A 21,007-nucleotide genomic window follows, 5' to 3' on the forward strand; every position below is an offset into this window, starting at 1 on the left:
CAGATGACATGATAAGAGAATCTCTCATTTTCCCTAATTTTCCTATCATTCTCTTTCCCTGATTATGAAGATTGCTGATTTCAAAAAGGCGGGAACCCAGAAATAAACCCGCTAAAAGGATCTGACAAAAGCAGTGCGAAACGAAATTTCAAGGAACAACACAAATACTTTTAAATAACGCGCAATTAAATTTTGTTTGCTATTCTTTGTTATAAATTCGAAATATTTGAATTTAAAACGTTAATCATAAAATCATGATTTTTTATTATGAGTTGTATTGTTTCTTTGATATGGTTTTTGTTATTCATACATTATTTTATAATGTTATATGATGTTTAAAAATTTTATAATATGAAATATTTTCAATAGTTGACATGATATGAGAATCTCTCATTTTCCCTAATTTTCCTATCATTCTCTTTCCCTGATTTAAGTTGTATTGTTTCTTTGATATAGTTTTTTCATTCATACATTATTTTATTATGTTATATGATTTTTAAAAAATGTATAATATGAATACACGTTTTTAGGGCTGTATATGAGTGGTCGTGACCATCTTTTTATGTTAATAATATATAGTAATGCCACAATAGATAAAATGGGGTCAACACTAAACCTATATCCCATATACCTAATATAAGACTTTCAAACTTCCGGTTGGCTTTATTCCGCATATATCAGTCCGTATGGACGATATCGTTAGAAAACTTAAGTGGAGGTACAATATTGGTTACACTATAGTCTTACACTGAATAAATGTGAATTTAGCATACGAAATACCCAAGTCCCATATGTTACATATGTACATAAAATGATTTTTGTTATTTTTACAAACCTTATGACGAATATGTCGGTCATAGTAAATAGAATTAAGCCAGGTCGCAACAGATAGGGACACACCTAGCTTAAGATCATTAGTATTGGTCACTTTTTTAATAAGTTTAACAACGAATGATATAATCTCTTCCTCAGTAACAGAGTTCTTAAAGGCAAACAAGTGAATCTATTTCTTGGATACGACGACATCGAGATCACATAGGCATGAACACCAAGAGCAAGCAAGAGTTGAAGCAGTCGTAGATTTTTTGTTCCTAGTACTGTTGATTTCAAAGTACCATTAGCATTAACAGAAGTCGAAGAGTTCGGATTAACAGAATCACCCACGGCATCATCAAAGGCTTAGCAGCAATGATTGAATTGTTTATGGCACTGGCTTGCAAGTGAGCGTTGACATTCCTCCAATTGCAGCGGCTGCAGAAGTATTTGTACCAGCAACAGCAGCAGTGGTGAGAGTGGAGCTGGCAGCAGATGAAGCGGCAGGGAAAGCAATTGATACTGATGCAGAGGATTTGCCGTTGTCAGATAATTTGCTCTGAACATTGCAGATCTCAGATTTTAATTCGTTAAGCTTTATGAACAAGGAATTCCGATCATCATATAGTTGGATTAATGAGAGCGCCTTCGAGTTTTCACTTCTTAGTGAAGTAACTTCAGCAGATTTTAGAAACCAATTTACCTCATTAAAATAATGATGCTCCAAAAAATGTTCTGTGAGTTCCTTTTGTAACTGATTAGCACTTTGTTGGTGCAAATTTATAGTAAAAGTACTGAGAGCCTGAACATTGCGCTCTGTTGGCGCCGCAGGCGGCGGGCGAATTGAACTTCTCCGAGCTACAGCACAAACTTTGCAATAATATGCTTTACTGGATTTAAGCAAAAAATCTAATCTGGGATAAATTGACACATGGCAAATAAAATTTGCAACTAATCTTAGGCTGAGCACGATCCACTTTTAGGCCATAAGCACACGGCATTGACGCAAAATAGAGTTTGAATTACGGATAAAATAAAGCAGGTAAAATTTTTTCCGTGCTTGGTAATTGCTGGTTGTTATGCACCATATCTTGGAACACATTATAAAAATTGGCCCATTCTTTAACCTGGCCGTAGAACATAGAATTTTTAATTTTTCTATTCCAAGTTGGCTCGATAGCTAAATTTTGACTGTTCTGATAATAACGTTTTTAATTGCAGAATTTCTTGGTAATATTCCTTTGTAATTTCATTGTACATATCATCAATTTCTTCATTAAAATACATTTGGCAAATTTAATGTCCGATTCTCGGGTATCTTCAATCGGTATTAATGATTGTTCTGTTTCCTTTGTTGCCTTTTCTTCCGAAATGCTTCTTTTTGAAGAACTGATACTTTCTTTTATTTTAGCAGGTGTTTAGCTATCGTCATTGTTTTTGAAGTAGTCTTTTTCTCCGATGCCATCTGTCATTACCTTCTCATGATTGACATTCAACTCCTTTTGTAATTTACTGAGAGGTTTTATTGTTTCATCAATTTTTAGTCGTCTCTGTGGTTTACTGGATATAAATTCGCCTGGTTATCAAGGATCTTTTTCCTATTTAAACCCATGTTAAATTTTTCCGCAACTCACAGTTTTTAAATGTTGTGTATTTTCTAAGAGATCGTTGTGGGTAATTGTTTTGCTTCGACTGAATATCTCTTTAGATAACAGTTAGGACACTGCGTTTAATTTCTTTCTAAAACGGTTTATGTGGTCAATTAACTGCGATAATTTACACCGGTCCTACTGTTTTTTTTTTAATTTGCCTTTATTTTTAACAGGGGTTATTTTGGCCGAGCTCTTTATCTATATTCGAAGGACCAAGCTTAATAACTCAAATAACTAAAAAAAAACATCCTAAATGTCTTACCGCTGGTGGGGGACAGAAAATACTTTATTGAGCTGAGAATATTTCATTATTATAGTTTGTTTGACTTCCCACTCTCCACCGTTGCGTAGAGTGCAATAGGCGTTCCCAATTTTGACAATAATACGGTAATGAGCTCAGTAAGCAAACAAATCGACTATGCAGTGCTCCGATAGTTCGTTCTTCATTATTACGCGCAGATTTATGCGCCATATTAAACTTATGCTCTTTGGAGTTAAATCGCGGATCGGTATTAGTAAAAATGGTTTTATTCCATATCTGTGATACCGTTCCGCAACGATGACCGGTCACTTCTCTCATATTGTCTTTAAAAATGTTTTGTATCACCAGTGTTTCAAGCATCGTGACTTAAATCGTGTTAACTTGCATCTATTGTTAGTATTTGCATGTCGTGGTCACAAATCTTTGGAAAAGTACGCCTGTAAAAGGGTAAATATAAATATCTTTACAATTTATTTCTAACATTACATATATACTAAAGTGTAAATTTCGATAAAAATACAAATGCTCATTGACATTCGGCTTTATTACTCTTAACCTTATATTTTCATCTCCATTCATGGAATTTTTACGAACTGGCTGCAAATGTGAAAAGACATATGTATGTATAGCATGGGTTAAATTTTGAAATATGATGCTTCTTGCTAAATTGCCGTTGGCCTAAAACCGCAACTTTGCTGCTAACTGAATCGGATATTTAGGAAAGCGCTTTTTATTTAATCTTAAACGAGCTGAAAGATAATTTGATTTAAAAGCAGATTTTGTAATAACCATAGATATCGTAGGCTGCTTCAGCCCATAGTTAAAATCATTTAAAATTCATTTTTTATAACTACCGTCAGAAAAGAAACGGAAAGTTTGTTTTAGTGCTCCTTAGTCTCATTTATTAGAAAATAAAATTATTCCTCATTCACACGAAAATAACTTATGAACAGGGATGGTCAAAACCTCAGCATGTGCTAAAAGAGCGTAAATGATCGTTTACGTGTACACACGGATTGTCACTAACACGCACAAACGAAGAACGTAAAACCAGCACTTAGTGCTCAAACAGTCACCGACATTCCTCCCTTCCTTACTACCGCCTGTATCAAACCAAATTTGTCAAAAGTTATGCCCGTAATTGCAACGCTGAAATCAGTTGTTCTCTTTTGTTTTCATTTCACCAACGTGGCCATTGTTCTATTTGTATACAAAATTTTTCACACAGTTAGTTTTTTTGTTATAATTTTTCATAATGTAAAAGCTCAAACTATAAAGTTTAACTATTTATAAATAAGTGTATTCGACTGTGATTTTGAGTTGTCTTAAGAATATTTCAAATATATTCAAGTTAATTTTTTAATTACTACAAAATATCGAGATTGGCAGCCCTGTGTTGCAAGAGATTGCTCTCTCACTCGTTGCTACGGGAAGATCCAATTTTCGCGGATATCCTACCTCATGGTCTGTTGAAGCGGTGGTGACTGATCATTTACATTGCGCTCTCATAAGATAGGTCGTATCAGCTAATTCGGGACACGGTTTTGCGTCGGTGACTGTTTGTGCCTTGACGATAGGACAAAGCGACGATAAAGTCTGTCTGAAATCAGCAGTTGACTGATGCTGGAAGCAGTCACCGACGCAAAACCGTAGACTAAATCAGCAGATACGATCTATCTTATTAGAGGGCTTCTACCACAGATGACATGATAAGAGAATCTCTCATTTTCCCTAATTTTCCTATCATTCTCTTTCCCTGATTATGAAGATTGCTGATTTCAAAAAGGCGGGAACCCAGAAATAAACCCGCTAAAAGGATCTGACAAAAGCAGTGCGAAACGAAATTTCAAGGAACAACACAAATACTTTTAAATAACGCGCAATTAAATTTTGTTTGCTATTCTTTGTTATAAATTCGAAATATTTGAATTTAAAACGTTAATCATAAAATCATGATGTTTTATTATGAGTTGTATTGTTTCTTTGATATGGTTTTTGTTATTCATACATTATTTTATAATATTATATGATGTTTAAAAATTTTATAATATGAAATATTTTCAATAGTTGACATGATATGAGAATCTCTCATTTTCCCTAATTTTCCTATCATTCTCTTTCCCTGATTATGAGTTGTATTGTTTCTTTGATATAGTTTTTTCATTCATACATTATTTTATTATGTTATATGATTTTTAAAAAATGTATAATATGAATCCACGTTTTTAGGGCTGTATATGAGTGGTCGTGACCATCTTTTTATGTTAATAATATATAGTAATGCCACAATAGATAAAATGGGGTCAACATTAAACCTATATCCCATATACCTAATATAAGATTTTCAAACTTCCGGTTGGCTTTATTCCGCATATATCAGTCCGTATGGACGATATCGTTAGAAAACTTAAGTGGAGGTACAATATTGGTTACACTATAGTCTTACACTGAATAAATGTGAATTTAGCATACGAAATACCCAAGTCCCATATGTTACATATGTACATAAAATGATTTTTGTTATTTTTACAAACCTTATGACGAATATGTCGGTCATAGTAAATAGAATTAAGCCAGGTCGCAACAGATAGGGACACACCTAGCTTAAGATCATTAGTATTGGTCACTTTTTTAATAAGTATAACAACGAATGATATAATCTCTTCCTCAGTAACAGAGTTCTTAAAGGCAAACAAGTGAATCTATTTCTTGGATACGACGACATCGAGATCACATAGGCATGAACACCAAGAGCAAGAAAGAGTTGAAGCAGTCGTAGATTTTTTGTTCCTAGTACTGTTGATTTCAAAGTACCATTAGCATTAACAGAAGTCGAAGAGTTCGGATTAACAGAATCACCCACGGCATCATCAAAGGCTTAGCAGCAATGATTGAATTGTTTATGGCACTGGCTTGCAAGTGAGCGTTGACATTCCTCCAATTGCAGCGGCTGCAGAAGTATTTGTACCAGCAACAGCAGCAGTGGTGAGAGTGGAGCTGGCAGCAGATGAAGCGGCAGGGAAAGCAATTGATACTGATGCAGAGGATTTGCCGTTGTCAGATAATTTGCTCTGAACATTGCAGATCTCAGATTTTAATTCGTTAAGCTTTATGAACAAGGAATTCCGATCATCATATAGTTGGATTAATGAGAGCGCCTTCGAGTTTTCACTTCTTAGTGAAGTAACTTCAGCAGATTTTAGAAACCAATTTACCTCATTAAAATAATGATGCTCCAAAAAATGTTCTGTGAGTTCCTTTTGTAACTGATTAGCACTTTGTTGGTGCAAATTTATAGTAAAAGTACTGAGAGCCTGAACATTGCGCTCTGTTGGCGCCGCAGGCGGCGGGCGAATTGAACTTCTCCGAGCTACAGCACAAACTTTGCAATAATATGCTTTACTGGATTTAAGCAAAAAATCTAATCTGTGATAAATTGACACATGGCAAATAAAATTTGCAACTAATCTTAGGCTGAGCACGATCCACTTTTAGGCCATAAGCACACGGCATTGACGCAAAATAGAGTTTGAATTACGGATAAAATAAAGCAGGTAAAATTTTTTCCGTGCTTGGTAATTGCTGGTTGTTATGCACCATATCTTGGAACACATTATAAAAATTGGCCCATTCTTTAACCTGGCCGTAGAACATAGAATTTTTAATTTTTCTATTCCAAGTTGGCTCGATAGCTAAATTTTGACTGTTCTGATAATAACGTTTTTAATTGCAGAATTTCTTGGTAATATTCCTTTGTAATTTCATTGTACATATCATCAATTTCTTCATTAAAATACATTTGGCAAATTTAATGTCCGATTCTCGGGTATCTTCAATCGGTATTAATGATTGTTCTGTTTCCTTTGTTGCCTTTTCTTCCGAAATGCTTCTTTTTGAAGAACTGATACTTTCTTTTATTTTAGCAGGTGTTTAGCTATCGTCATTGTTTTTGAAGTAGTCTTTTTCTCCGATGCCATCTGTCATTAACTTCTCATGATTGACATTCAACTCCTTTTGTAATTTACTGAGAGGTTTTATTGTTTAATCAATTTTTAGTCGTCTCTGTGGTTTACTGGATATAAATTCGCCTGGTTATCAAGGATCTTTTTCCTATTTAAACCCATGTTAAATTTTTCCGCAACTCACAGTTTTTAAATGTTGTGTATTTTCTAAGAGATCGTTGTGGGTAATTGTTTTGCTTCGACTCACAGCCGCTGAATATCTCTTTAGATAACAGTTAGGACACTGCGTTTAATTTCTTTCTAAAACGGTTTATGTGGTCAATTAACTGCGATAATTTACACCGGTCCTACTGTTTTTTTTTTAATTTGCCTTTATTTTTAACAGGGGTTATTTTGGCCGAGCTCTTTATCTATATTCTAAGGACCAAGCTTAATAACTCAAATAACTAAAAAAAAAACATCCTAAATGTCTTACCGCTGGTGGGGGACAGAAAATACTTTATTGAGCTGAGAATATTTCATTATTATAGTTTGTTTGACTTCCCACTCTCCACCGTTGCGTAGAGTGCAATAGGCGTTCCCAATTTTGACAATAATACGGTAATGAGCTCAGTAAGCAAACAAATCGACTATGCAGTGCTCCGATAGTTCGTTCTTCATTATTACGCGCAGATTTATGCGCCATATTAAACTTATGCTCTTTGGAGTTAAATCGCGGATCGGTATTAGTAAAAATGGTTTTATTCCATATCTGTGATACCCCCGCAACGATGACCGGTCACTTCTCTCATATTGTCTTTAAAAATGTTTTGTATCACCAGTGTTTCAAGCATCGTGACTTAAATCGTGTTAACTTGCATCTATTGTTAGTATTTGCATGTCGTGGTCACAAATCTTTGGAAAAGTACGCTTGTAAAAGGGTAAATATAAATATCTTTATAATTTATTTCTAACATTACATATATACTAAAGTGTAAATTTCGGTAAAAATACAAATGCTCATTGACATTCGGCTTTATTACTCTTAACCTTATATTTTCATCTCCATTCATGGAATTTTTACGAACTGGCTGCAAATGTGAAAAGACATATGTATGTATAGCATGGGTTAAATTTTGAAATATGATGCTTCTTGCTAAATTGCCGTTGGCCTAAAACCGCAACTTTGCTGCTAACTGAATCGGATATTTAGGAAAGCGCTTTTTATTTAATCTTAAACGAGCTGAAAGATAATTTGATTTAAAAGCAGATTTTGTAATAACCATAGATATCGTAGGCTGCTTCAGCCCATAGTTAAAATCATTTAAAATTCATTTTTTATAACTACCGTCAGAAAAGAAACGGAAAGTTTGTTTTAGTGCTCCTTAGTCTCATTTATTAGAAAATAAAATTATTCCTCATTCACACGAAAATAACTTATGAACAGGGATGGTCAAAACCTCAGCATGTGCTAAAAGAGCGTAAATGATCGTTTACGTGTACACACGGATTGTCACTAACACGCACAAACGAAGAACGTAAAACCAGCACTTAGTGCTCAAACAGTCACCGACATTCCTCCCTTCCTTACTACCGCCTGTATCAAACCAAATTTGTCAAAAGTTATGCCCGTAATTGCAACGCTGAAATCAGTTGTTCTCTTTTGTTTTCATTTCACCAATGTTGCCATTGTTCTATTTGTATACAAAATTTTTCACACAGTTAGTTTTTTTGTTATAATTTTTCATAATGTAAAAGCTCAAACTATAAAGTTTAACTATTTATAAATAAGTGTATTCGACTGTGATTTTGAGTTGTCTTAAGAATATTTCAAATATATTCAAGTTAATTTTTTAATTACTACAAAATATCGAGATTGGCAGCCCTGTGTTGCAAGAGATTGCTCTCTCACTCGTTGCTACGGGAAGATCCAATTTTCGCGGATATCCTACCTCATGGTCTGTTGAAGCGGACGGTAGAAGCGGTGGTGACTGATCATTTACATTGCGCTCTCATAAGATAGGTCGTATCAGCTAATTCGGGACACGGTTTTGCGTCGGTGACTGTTTGTGCCTTGACGATAGGACAAAGCGACGATAAAGTCTGTCTGAAATCAGCAGTTGACTGATGCTGGAAGCAGTCACCGACGCAAAACCGTAGACTGAATCAGCAGATACGATCTATCTTATTAGAGGGCTTCTACCACAGATGACATGATAAGAGAATCTCTCATTTTCCCTAATTTTCCTATCATTCTCTTTCCCTGATTATGAAGATTGCTGATTTCAAAAAGGCGGGAACCCAGAAATAAACCCGCTAAAAGGATCTGACAAAAGCAGTGCGAAACGAAATTTCAAGGAACAACACAAATACTTTTAAATAACGCGCAATTAAATTTTGTTTGCTATTCTTTGTTATAAATTCGAAATATTTGAATTTAAAACGTTAATCATAAAATCATGATGTTTTATTATGAGTTGTATTGTTTCTTTGATATGGTTTTTGTTATTCATACATTATTTTATAATGTTATATGATGTTTAAAAATTTTATAATATGAAATATTTTCAATAGTTGACATGATATGAGAATCTCTCATTTTCCCTAATTTTCCTATCATTCTCTTTCCCTGATTATGAGTTGTATTGTTTCTTTGATATAGTTTTTTCATTCATACATTATTTTATTATGTTATATGATTTTTAAAAAATGTATAATATGAATACACGTTTTTAGGGCTGTATATGAGTGGTCGTGACCATCTTTTTATGTTAATAATATATAGTAATGCCACAATAGATAAAATGGGGTCAACACTAAACCTATATCCCATATACCTAATATAAGATTTTCAAACTTCCGGTTGGCTTTATTCCGCATATATCAGTCCGTATGGACGATATCGTTAGAAAACTTAAGTGGAGGTACAATATTGGTTACCCTATAGTCTTACACTGAATAAATGTGAATTTAGCATACGAAATACCCAAGTCCCATATGTTACATATGTACATAAAATGATTTTTGTTATTTTTACAAACCTTATGACGAATATGTCGGTCATAGTAAATAAATTTAAGCCAGGTCGCAACAGATAGGGACACACCTAGCTTAAGATCATTAGTATTGGTCACTTTTTTAATAAGTTTAACAACGAATGATATAATCTCTTCCTCAGTAACAGAGTTCTTAAAGGCAAACAAGTGAATCTATTTCTTGGATACGACGACATCGAGATCACATAGGCATGAACACCAAGAGCAAGCAAGAGTTGAAGCAGTCGTAGATTTTTTGTTCCTAGTACTGTTGATTTCAAAGTACCATTAGCATTAACAGAAGTCGAAGAGTTCGGATTAACAGAATCACCCACGGCATCATCAAAGGCTTAGCAGCAATGATTGAATTGTTTATGGCACTGGCTTGCAAGTGAGCGTTGACATTCCTCCAATTGCAGCGGCTGCAGAAGTATTTGTACCAGCAACAGCAGCAGTGGTGAGAGTGGAGCTGGCAGCAGATGAAGCGGCAGGGAAAGCAATTGATACTGATGCAGAGGATTTGCCGTTGTCAGATAATTTGCTCTGAACATTGCAGATCTCAGATTTTAATTCGTTAAGCTTTATGAACAAGGAATTCCGATCATCATATAGTTGGATTAATGAGAGCGCCTTCGAGTTTTCACTTCTTAGTGAAGTAACTTTAGCAGATTTTAGAAACCAATTTACCTCATTAAAATAATGATGCTCCAAAAAATGTTCTGTGAGTTCCTTTTGTAACTGATTAGCACTTTGTTGGTGCAAATTTATAGTAAAAGTACTGAGAGCCTGAAAATTGCGCTCTGTTGGCGCCGCAGGCGGCGGGCGAATTGAACTTCTCCGAGCTACAGCACAAACTTTGCAATAATATGCTTTACTGGATTTAAGCAAAAAATCTAATCTGTGATAAATTGACACATGGCAAATAAAATTTGCAACTAATCTTAGGCTGAGCACGATCCACTTTTAGGCCATAAGCACACGGCATTGACGCAAAATAGAGTTTGAATTACGGATAAAATAAAGCAGGTAAAATTTTTTCCGTGCTTGGTAATTGCTGGTTGTTATGCACCATATCTTGGAACACATTATAAAAATTGGCCCATTCTTTAACCTGGCCGTAGAACATAGAATTTTTAATTTTTCTATTCCAAGTTGGCTCGATAGCTAAATTTTGACTGTTCTGATAATAACGTTTTTAATTGCAGAATTTCTTGGTAATATTCCTTTGTAATTTCATTGTACATATCATCAATTTCTTCATTAAAATACATTTGGCAAATTTAATGTCCGATTCTCGGGTATCTTCAATCGGTATTAATGATTGTTCTGTTTCCTTTGTTGCCTTTTCTTCCGAAATGCTTCTTTTTGAAGAACTGATACTTTCTTTTATTTTAGCAGGTGTTTAGCTATCGTCATTGTTTTTGAAGTAGTCTTTTTCTCCGATGCCATCTGTCATTAACTTCTCATGATTGACATTCAACTCCTTTTGTAATTTACTGAGAGGTTTTATTGTTTAATCAATTTTTAGTCGTCTCTGTGGTTTACTGGATATAAATTCGCCTGGTTATCAAGGATCTTTTTCCTATTTAAACCCATGTTAAATTTTTCCGCAACTCACAGTTTTTAAATGTTGTGTATTTTCTAAGAGATCGTTGTGGGTAATTGTTTTGCTTCGACTCACAGCCGCTGAATATCTCTTTAGATAACAGTTAGGACACTGCGTTTAATTTCTTTCTAAAACGGTTTATGTGGTCAATTAACTGCGATAATTTACACCGGTCCTACTGTTTTTTTTTTAATTTGCCTTTATTTTTAACAGGGGTTATTTTGGCCGAGCTCTTTATCTATATTCTAAGGACCAAGCTTAATAACTCAAATAACTAAAAAAAAAAACATCCTAAATGTCTTACCGCTGGTGGGGGACAGAAAATACTTTATTGAGCTGAGAATATTTCATTATTATAGTTTGTTTGACTTCCCACTCTCCACCGTTGCGTAGAGTGCAATAGGCGTTCCCAATTTTGACAATAATACGGTAATGAGCTCAGTAAGCAAACAAATCGACTATGCAGTGCTCCGATAGTTCGTTCTTCATTATTACGCGCAGATTTATGCGCCATATTAAACTTATGCTCTTTGGAGTTAAATCGCGGATCGGTATTAGTAAAAATGGTTTTATTCCATATCTGTGATACCCCCGCAACGATGACCGGTCACTTCTCTCATATTGTCTTTAAAAATGTTTTGTATCACCAGTGTTTCAAGCATCGTGACTTAAATCGTGTTAACTTGCATCTATTGTTAGTATTTGCATGTCGTGGTCACAAATCTTTGGAAAAGTACGCTTGTAAAAGGGTAAATATAAATATCTTTATAATTTATTTCTAACATTACATATATACTAAAGTGTAAATTTCGGTAAAAATACAAATGCTCATTGACATTCGGCTTTATTACTCTTAACCTTATATTTTCATCTCCATTCATGGAATTTTTACGAACTGGCTGCAAATGTGAAAAGACATATGTATGTATAGCATGGGTTAAATTTTGAAATATGATGCTTCTTGCTAAATTGCCGTTGGCCTAAAACCGCAACTTTGCTGCTAACTGAATCGGATATTTAGGAAAGCGCTTTTTATTTAATCTTAAACGAGCTGAAAGATAATTTGATTTAAAAGCAGATTTTGTAATAACCATAGATATCGTAGGCTGCTTCAGCCCATAGTTAAAATCATTTAAAATTCATTTTTTATAACTACCGTCAGAAAAGAAACGGAAAGTTTGTTTTAGTGCTCCTTAGTCTCATTTATTAGAAAATAAAATTATTCCTCATTCACACGAAAATAACTTATGAACAGGGATGGTCAAAACCTCAGCATGTGCTAAAAGAGCGTAAATGATCGTTTACGTGTACACACGGATTGTCACTAACACGCACAAACGAAGAACGTAAAACCAGCACTTAGTGCTCAAACAGTCACCGACATTCCTCCCTTCCTTACTACCGCCTGTATCAAACCAAATTTGTCAAAAGTTATGCCCGTAATTGCAACGCTGAAATCAGTTGTTCTCTTTTGTTTTCATTTCACCAATGTTGCCATTGTTCTATTTGTATACAAAATTTTTCACACAGTTAGTTTTTTTGTTATAATTTTTCATAATGTAAAAGCTCAAACTATAAAGTTTAACTATTTATAAATAAGTGTATTCGACTGTGATTTTGAGTTGTCTTAAGAATATTTCAAATATATTCAAGTTAATTTTTTAATTACTACAAAATATCGAGATTGGCAGCCCTGTGTTGCAAGAGATTGCTCTCTCACTCGTTGCTACGGGAAGATCCAATTTTCGCGGATATCCTACCTCATGGTCTGTTGAAGCGGACGGTAGAAGCGGTGGTGACTGATCATTTACATTGCGCTCTCATAAGATAGGTCGTATCAGCTAATTCGGGACACGGTTTTGCGTCGGTGACTGTTTGTGCCTTGACGATAGGACAAAGCGACGATAAAGTCTGTCTGAAATCAGCAGTTGACTGATGCTGGAAGCAGTCACCGACGCAAAACCGTAGACTGAATCAGCAGATACGATCTATCTTATTAGAGGGCTTCTACCACAGATGACATGATAAGAGAATCTCTCATTTTCCCTAATTTTCCTATCATTCTCTTTCCCTGATTATGAAGATTGCTGATTTCAAAAAGGCGGGAACCCAGAAATAAACCCGCTAAAAGGATCTGACAAAAGCAGTGCGAAACGAAATTTCAAGGAACAACACAAATACTTTTAAATAACGCGCAATTAAATTTTGTTTGCTATTCTTTGTTATAAATTCGAAATATTTGAATTTAAAACGTTAATCATAAAATCATGATGTTTTATTATGAGTTGTATTGTTTCTTTGATATGGTTTTTGTTATTCATACATTATTTTATAATGTTATATGATGTTTAAAAATTTTATAATATGAAATATTTTCAATAGTTGACATGATATGAGAATCTCTCATTTTCCCTAATTTTCCTATCATTCTCTTTCCCTGATTATGAGTTGTATTGTTTCTTTGATATAGTTTTTTCATTCATACATTATTTTATTATGTTATATGATTTTTAAAAAATGTATAATATGAATACACGTTTTTAGGGCTGTATATGAGTGGTCGTGACCATCTTTTTATGTTAATAATATATAGTAATGCCACAATAGATAAAATGGGGTCAACACTAAACCTATATCCCATATACCTAATATAAGATTTTCAAACTTCCGGTTGGCTTTATTCCGCATATATCAGTCCGTATGGACGATATCGTTAGAAAACTTAAGTGGAGGTACAATATTGGTTACCCTATAGTCTTACACTGAATAAATGTGAATTTAGCATACGAAATACCCAAGTCCCATATGTTACATATGTACATAAAATGATTTTTATTATTTTTACAAACCTTATGACGAATATGTCGGTCATAGTAAATAAATTTAAGCCAGGTCGCAACAGATAGGGACACACCTAGCTTAAGATCATTAGTATTGGTCACTTTTTTAATAAGTTTAACAACGAATGATATAATCTCTTCCTCAGTAACAGAGTTCTTAAAGGCAAACAAGTGAATCTATTTCTTGGATACGACGACATCGAGATCACATAGGCATGAACACCAAGAGCAAGCAAGAGTTGAAGCAGTCGTAGATTTTTTGTTCCTAGTACTGTTGATTTCAAAGTACCATTAGCATTAACAGAAGTCGAAGAGTTCGGATTAACAGAATCACCCACGGCATCATCAAAGGCTTAGCAGCAATGATTGAATTGTTTATGGCACTGGCTTGCAAGTGAGCGTTGACATTCCTCCAATTGCAGCGGCTGCAGAAGTATTTGTACCAGCAACAGCAGCAGTGGTGAGAGTGGAGCTGGCAGCAGATGAAGCGGCAGGGAAAGCAATTGATACTGATGCAGAGGATTTGCCGTTGTCAGATAATTTGCTCTGAACATTGCAGATCTCAGATTTTAATTCGTTAAGCTTTATGAACAAGGAATTCCGATCATCATATAGTTGGATTAATGAGAGCGCCTTCGAGTTTTCACTTCTTAGTGAAGTAACTTTAGCAGATTTTAGAAACCAATTTACCTCATTAAAATAATGATGCTCCAAAAAATGTTCTGTGAGTTCCTTTTGTAACTGATTAGCACTTTGTTGGTGCAAATTTATAGTAAAAGTACTGAGAGCCTGAAAATTGCGCTCTGTTGGCGCCGCAGGCGGCGGGCGAATTGAACTTCTCCGAGCTACAGCACAAACTTTGCAATAATATGCTTTACTGGATTTAAGCAAAAAATCTAATCTGTGATAAATTGACACATGGCAAATAAAATTTGCAACTAATCTTAGGCTGAGCACGATCCACTTTTAGGCCATAAGCACACGGCATTGACGCAAAATAGAGTTTGAATTACGGATAAAATAAAGCAGGTAAAATTTTTTCCGTGCTTGGTAATTGCTGGTTGTTATGCACCATATCTTGGAACACATTATAAAAATTGGCCCATTCTTTAACCTGGCCGTAGAACATAGAATTTTTAATTTTTCTATTCCAAGTTGGCTCGATAGCTAAATTTTGACTGTTCTGATAATAACGTTTTTAATTGCAGAATTTCTTGGTAATATTCCTTTGTAATTTCATTGTACATATCATCAATTTCTTCATTAAAATACATTTGGCAAATTTAATGTCCGATTCTCGGGTATCTTCAATCGGTATTAATGATTGTTCTGTTTCCTTTGTTGCCTTTTCTTCCGAAATGCTTCTTTTTGAAGAACTGATACTTTCTTTTATTTTAGCAGGTGTTTAGCTATCGTCATTGTTTTTGAAGTAGTCTTTTTCTCCGATGCCATCTGTCATTAACTTCTCATGATTGACATTCAACTCCTTTTGTAATTTACTGAGAGGTTTTATTGTTTCATCAATTTTTAGTCGTCTCTGTGGTTTACTGGATATAAATTCGCCTGGTTATCAAGGATCTTTTTCCTATTTAAACCCATGTTAAATTTTTCCGCAACTCACAGTTTTTAAATGTTGTGTATTTTCTAAGAGATCGTTGTGGGTAATTGTTTTGCTTCGACTCACAGCCGCTGAATATCTCTTTAGATAACAGTTAGGACACTGCGTTTAATTTCTTTCTAAAACGGTTTATGTGGTCAATTAACTGCGATAATTTACACCGGTCCTACTGTTTTTTTTTTAATTTGCCTTTATTTTTAACAGGGGTTATTTTGGCCGAGCTCTTTATCTATATTCGAAGGACCAAGCTTAATAACTCAAATAACTAAAAAAAAACATCCTAAATGTCTTACCGCTGGTGGGGGACAGAAAATACTTTATTGAGCTGAGAATATTTCATTATTATAGTTTGTTTGACTTCCCACTCTCCACCGTTGCGTAGAGTGCAATAGGCGTTCCCAATTTTGACAATAATACGGTAATGAGCTCAGTAAGCAAACAAATCGACTATGCAGTGCTCCGATAGTTCGTTTTTCATTATTACGCGCAGATTTATGCGCCATATTAAACTTATGCTCTTTGGAGTTAAATCGCGGATCGGTATTAGTAAAAATGGTTTTATTCCATATCTGTGATACCCCCGCAACGATGACCGGTCACTTCTCTCATATTGTCTTTAAAAATGTTTTGTATCACCAGTGTTTCAAGCATCGTGACTTAAATCGTGTTAACTTGCATCTATTGTTAGTATTTGCATGTCGTGGTCACAAATCTTTGGAAAAGTACGCTTGTAAAAGGGTAAATATAAATATCTTTATAATTTATTTCTAACATTACATATATACTAAAGTGTAAATTTCGGTAAAAATACAAATGCTCATTGACATTCGGCTTTATTACTCTTAACCTTATATTTTCATCTCCATTCATGGAATTTTTACGAACTGGCTGCAAATGTGAAAAGACATATGTATGTATAGCATGGGTTAAATTTTGAAATATGATGCTTCTTGCTAAATTGCCGTTGGCCTAAAACCGCAACTTTGCTGCTAACTGAATCGGATATTTAGGAAAGCGCTTTTTATTTAATCTTAAACGAGCTGAAAGATAATTTGATTTAAAAGCAGATTTTGTAATAACCATAGATATCGTAGGCTGCTTCAGCCCATAGTTAAAATCATTTAAAATTCATTTTTTATAACTACCGTCAGAAAAGAAACGGAAAGTTTGTTTTAATGCTCCTTAGTCTCATTTATTAGAAAATAAAATTATTCCTCATTCACACGAAAATAACTTATGAACAGGGATGGTCAAAACCTCAGCATGTGCTAAAAGAGCGTAAATGATCGTTTACGTGTACACACGGATTGTCACTAACACGCACAAACGAAGAACGTAAAACCAGCACTTAGTGCTCAAACAGTCACCGACATTCCTCCCTTCCTTACTACCGCCTGTATCAAACCAAATTTGTCAAAAGTTATGCCCGTAATTGCAACGCTGAAATCAGTTGTTCTCTTTTGTTTTCATTTCACCAATGTTGCCATTGTTCTATTTGTATACAAAATTTTTCACACAGTTAGTTTTTTTGTTATAATTTTTCATAATGTAAAAGCTCAAACTATAAAGTTTAACTATTTATAAATAAGTGTATTCGACTGTGATTTTGAGTTGTCTTAAGAATATTTCAAATATATTCAAGTTAATTTTTTAATTACTACAAAATATCGAGATTGGCAGCCCTGTGTTGCAAGAGATTGCTCTCTCACTCGTTGGTACGGGAAGATCCAATTTTCGCGGATATCCTACCTCATGGTCTGTTGAAGCGGACGGTAGAAGCGGTGGTGACTGATCATTTACATTGCGCTCTCATAAGATAGGTCGTATCAGCTAATTCGGGACACGGTTTTGCGTCGGTGACTGTTTGTGCCTTGACGATAGGACAATAAAGTCTGTCTGAAATCAGCAGTTGACTGATGCTGGAAGCAGTCACCGACGCAAAACCGTAGACTGAATCAGCAGATACGATCTATCTTATTAGAGGGCTTCTACCACAGATGACATGATAAGAGAATCTCTCATTTTCCCTAATTTTCCTATCATTCTCTTTCCCTGATTATGAAGATTGCTGATTTCAAAAAGGCGGGAACCCAGAAATAAACCCGCTAAAAGGATCTGACAAAAGCAGTGCGAAACGAAATTTCAAGGAACAACACAAATACTTTTAAATAACGCGCAATTAAATTTTGTTTGCTATTCTTTGTTATAAATTCGAAATATTTGAATTTAAAACGTTAATCATAAAATCATGATGTTTTATTATGAGTTGTATTGTTTCTTTGATATGGTTTTTGTTATTCATACATTATTTTATAATGTTATATGATGTTTAAAAATTTTATAATATGAAATATTTTCAATAGTTGACATGATATGAGAATCTCTCATTTTCCCTAATTTTCCTATCATTCTCTTTCCCTGATTATGAGTTGTATTGTTTCTTTGATATAGTTTTTTCATTCATACATTATTTTATTATGTTATATGATTTTTAAAAAATGTATAATATGAATACACGTTTTTAGGGCTGTATATGAGTGGTCGTGACCATCTTTTTATGTTAATAATATATAGTAATGCCACAATAGATAAAATGGGGTCAACACTAAACCTATATCCCATATACCTAATATAAGATTTTCAAACTTCCGGTTGGCTTTATTCCGCATATATCAGTCCGTATGGACGATATCGTTAGAAAACTTAAGTGGAGGTACAATATTGGTTACCCTATAGTCTTACACTGAATAAATGTGAATTTAGCATACGAAATACCCAAGTCCCATATGTTACATATGTACATAAAATGATTTTTGTTATTTTTACAAACCTTATGACGAATATGTCGGTCATAGTAAATAAATTTAAGCCAGGTCGCAACAGATAGGGACACACCTAGCTTAAGATCATTAGTATTGGTCACTTTTTTAATAAGTTTAACAACGAATGATATAATCTCTTCCTCAGTAACAGAGTTCTTAAAGGCAAACAAGTGAATCTATTTCTTGGATACGACGACATCGAGATCACATAGGCATGAACACCAAGAGCAAGCAAGAGTTGAAGCAGTCGTAGATTTTTTGTTCCTAGTACTGTTGATTTCAAAGTACCATTAGCATTAACAGAAGTCGAAGAGTTCGGATTAACAGAATCACCCACGGCATCATCAAAGGCTTAGCAGCAATGATTGAATTGTTTATGGCACTGGCTTGCAAGTGAGCGTTGACATTCCTCCAATTGCAGCGGCTGCAGAAGTATTTGTACCAGCAACAGCAGCAGTGGTGAGAGTGGAGCTGGCAGCAGATGAAGCGGCAAGGAAAGCAATTGATACTGATGCAGAGGATTTGCCGTTGTCAGATAATTTGCTCTGAACATTGCAGATCTCAGATTTTAATTCGTTAAGCTTTATGAACAAGGAATTCCGATCATCATATAGTTGGATTAATGAGAGCGCCTTCGAGTTTTCACTTCTTAGTGAAGTAACTTTAGCAGATTTTAGAAACCAATTTACCTCATTAAAATAATGATGCTCCAAAAAATGTTCTGTGAGTTCCTTTTGTAACTGATTAGCACTTTGTTGGTGCAAATTTATAGTAAAAGTACTGAGAGCCTGAAAATTGCGCTCTGTTGGCGCCGCAGGCGGCGGGCGAATTGAACTTCTCCGAGCTACAGCACAAACTTTGCAATAATATGCTTTACTGGATTTAAGCAAAAAATCTAATCTGTGATAAATTGACACATGGCAAATAAAATTTGCAACTAATCTTAGGCTGAGCACGATCCACTTTTAGGCCATAAGCACACGGCATTGACGCAAAATAGAGTTTGAATTACGGATAAAATAAAGCAGGTAAAATTTTTTCCGTGCTTGGTAATTGCTGGTTGTTATGCACCATATCTTGGAACACATTATAAAAATTGGCCCATTCTTTAACCTGGCCGTAGAACATAGAATTTTTAATTTTTCTATTCCAAGTTGGCTCGATAGCTAAATTTTGACTGTTCTGATAATAACGTTTTTAATTGCAGAATTTCTTGGTAATATTCCTTTGTAATTTCATTGTACATATCATCAATTTCTTCATTAAAATACATTTGGCAAATTTAATGTCCGATTCTCGGGTATCTTCAATCGGTATTAATGATTGTTCTGTTTCCTTTGTTGCCTTTTCTTCCGAAATGCTTCTTTTTGAAGAACTGATACTTTCTTTTATTTTAGCAGGTGTTTAGCTATCGTCATTGTTTTTGAAGTAGTCTTTTTCTCCGATGCCATCTGTCATTAACTTCTCATGATTGACATTCAACTCCTTTTGTAATTTACTGAGAGGTTTTATTGTTTCATCAATTTTTAGTCGTCTCTGTGGTTTACTGGATATAAATTCGCCTGGTTATCAAGGATCTTTTTCCTATTTAAACCCATGTTAAATTTTTCCGCAACTCACAGTTTTTAAATGTTGTGTATTTTCTAAGAGATCGTTGTGGGTAATTGTTTTGCTTCGACTCACAGCCGCTGAATATCTCTTTAGATAACAGTTAGGACACTGCGTTTAATTTCTTTCTAAAACGGTTTATGTAGTCAATTAACTGCGATAATTTACACCGGTCCTACTGTTTTTTTTTTTAATTTGCCTTTATTTTTAACAGGGGTTATTTTGGCCGAGCTCTTTATCTATATTCGAAGGACCAAGCTTAATAACTCAAATAACTAAAAAAAAACATCCTAAATGTCTTACCGCTGGTGGGGGACAGAAAATACTTTATTGAGCTGAGAATATTTCATTATTATAGTTTGTTTGACTTCCCACTCTCCACCGTTGCGTAGAGTGCAATAGGCGTTCCCAATTTTGACAATAATACGGTAATGAGCTCAGTAAGCAAACAAATCGACTATGCAGTGCTCCGATAGTTCGTTCTTCATTATTACACGTAGATTTATGCGCCATATTAAACTTATGCTCTTTGGAGTTAAATCGCGGATCGGTATTAGTAAAAATGGTTTTATTCCATATCTGTGATACCCCCGCAACGATGACCGGTCACTTCTCTCATATTGTCTTTAAAAATGTTTTGTATCACCAGTGTTTCAAGCATCGTGACTTAAATCGTGTTAACTTGCATCTATTGTTAGTATTTGCATGTCGTGGTCACAAATCTTTGGAAAAGTACGCTTGTAAAAGGGTAAATATAAATATCTTTATAATTTATTTCTAACATTACATATATACTAAAGTGTAAATTTC

This window comes from Bactrocera oleae, chromosome 3, assembly GCF_042242935.1.
Source record: "Bactrocera oleae isolate idBacOlea1 chromosome 3, idBacOlea1, whole genome shotgun sequence".
NCBI lineage: Eukaryota > Metazoa > Arthropoda > Insecta > Diptera > Tephritidae > Bactrocera > Bactrocera oleae.